This window comes from Eurosta solidaginis, chromosome 4, assembly GCF_040869045.1.
Source record: "Eurosta solidaginis isolate ZX-2024a chromosome 4, ASM4086904v1, whole genome shotgun sequence".
In the NCBI taxonomy this organism is placed as follows: domain Eukaryota; kingdom Metazoa; phylum Arthropoda; class Insecta; order Diptera; family Tephritidae; genus Eurosta; species Eurosta solidaginis.
In genome coordinates, this window is record NC_090322.1 from 115,525,796 (window position 1) to 115,527,923 (window position 2,128).

Genomic DNA, 2,128 nt, shown 5'->3' on the forward strand with positions numbered 1-2,128 from the left:
AAAAACTTTGTTAGCTGACCTAATCATGTCAAACGACTACATAGCTTAAAAGGACATTAAACGGAAATGTGAAGCTTCTCAAGGCCAAAATAATGACATCTTAATTTTAAAAATCTGACGTCAAATAACCAAGATACAGCGAAAAAACCTTTTTGGCTGTATTTCAAAGGATAAAAAAAAAATAAAAAAAATTTTTCCGAAACCTTCTTAACATAATCTTTAAATATAGGGGCGTACCGTAGCAACTTTTTTTTTGTATGGGCACCAACCCAGTCTACTGTACAGCACATGTAATCGGAAATTTTACATACATCAACTTTTTTTCCATACAAATTTCATACGAATACTCGTGTGGGTTCACGAAAAAATAGTCCGATTTTTTCGATCGACTTAATTGGTGGTAGGGCATAGCGATTTTTTTGATATCCAAATCAAGTCACGCGAAAAAAAGTTTATGTTAGTATTACTCATCTAGTCATCGGTCTATTCGTCAGCTTATTTCTCCGAGGGGTCATCATCACACGTTTTGTTTTGTAATCATTTTCATTTAAGGAAATGCGTTACAATGAAATTCAACACACTACTTCTGACCGCGGCTTATACTACTGTAAAAAATATTATATATTCACCCCTATTATGGTTGTCAACGTCAACTGTCGCTTCGTATCAATATCAACATCACGTCGTATCAATATCAACGTCGCGTCAATACAATTCTGGTATTTACTTCGTCAATGTATTGACGTTGACGTGTTATCGATAATTTCAAAGCAAAACTACGATCCTTATACTTTTGACAATTGTTTATTTACAATTTGTTGTGCATAAAAAGTGTTTAAGTTTTGTTTAAAGATTTAAAGATGTTTTTTTACGAAAGTTCGAGCTCAAGCGATGAGGAGAGGAAGGAGATGTTGCTGTGGTTTAAGCTGCTTTCCGAATTGAAGAAGGTTGGCAACCTGCTCCTCCAATGGGCTCAGCACCAATTGCCTGTATCTTCGTCCTCCTGTGGCGCGGCACTCCTGCTTGTTTTGCACGAGTTTTCTTTTGACCTTGCATTTCAGATCCCTCCAAACCTTTAAATTTACAAAATGTTAAACCACATAACTTTAAAAATAAGTTGTTTTTTACCTTTTGCCAACCCTCACCATCCCTGAGTGGTGGACCGAGAGCATTGATTGCAATTGCAATATCCTGCCATTGCGCCTTAAAGTTATTGGCAACTGTCCCTTTGGAAAATCCTTTAGCAAGCGCAGGATTTTTTTCTAATTCTAAAACAAGCTGCGCAAATTGATTGCTGTTTATTATTTTCATTTTTTTTATCCATTTTCCTAAATTAAATAAAAGCTAAACAAATAAAGTGTGTAAAAAGGTATAATTCAGAATTATTTTACCAAATTTTTACAGCAGAATATTTAATTGAGCGCTTGTCGTCACCAAAAACTGTGTTGACAGATTTTATGTTGACACACGTCAATAGAATATCAATATTGTTGTAGTCAATACCAAAAAAGCATCAACAGCTGTCAATAGTTATCGACATTGACAACGCCGATACCATTTCATGAGCGTCGACACTATTTTTGACAATATTGACAACCGTAATAGGGGTGATTATTTCTAATTGCGGTTTTTATGTGCAGGTCCCTTTTTCTTTTTTTGGAATCCAATCCATAAATACAGTTTTGATTGTAAAGACGGAGATTCGTGCTATTAGCGAGCTTTGGGCATTATTGGTCTTAGTGCTTTTGTTTAGCTATATTTTATTAAAATAATTTGTTAAAAATATATGAATGTGAGCACACAAAGAAATCTATTTGTACTATGGCAGTATTGTGAATATTTGATTAGAACTAATACTGCATTACCAGCAGTTGCTAACATTCGCCAGATGGTAGCGCAAGCGCATGTAAGTTTTTACTGATAGATGATTGATTGATAGAACAGCTGATATCTGTTGATATTTGATATGAGACTTTTTTTGTTGCGCAAGGTGCGCACGGGTCCGGCTTGTAAATATTATTTCAAAATGAAATATAATTCTGTGATAATTAAATAGTTAAAGAGATATTTCCGTCGTTTATAAGGCTACAATGCTAAAATTTGATATGATCAACTTCGAAAGGTTGAC

The 2,128-nt window shown here is 34.5% G+C and overlaps 1 long non-coding RNA gene across 1 annotated transcript; it reads right to left on the minus strand.

Moving 5' to 3' along the window:
- Positions 1 to 368: 368 nt before the first annotated feature.
- Positions 369 to 1,496, minus strand: LOC137250198 (uncharacterized). Its single transcript, XR_010952847.1, has 3 exons — positions 1,392 to 1,496; positions 1,129 to 1,328; positions 369 to 1,073 (listed from the first exon to the last, which is right to left on the minus strand). It is a non-coding gene; the product is annotated as an uncharacterized lncRNA (long non-coding RNA).
- Between the last annotated feature and the right edge of the window lie 632 nt (positions 1,497 to 2,128).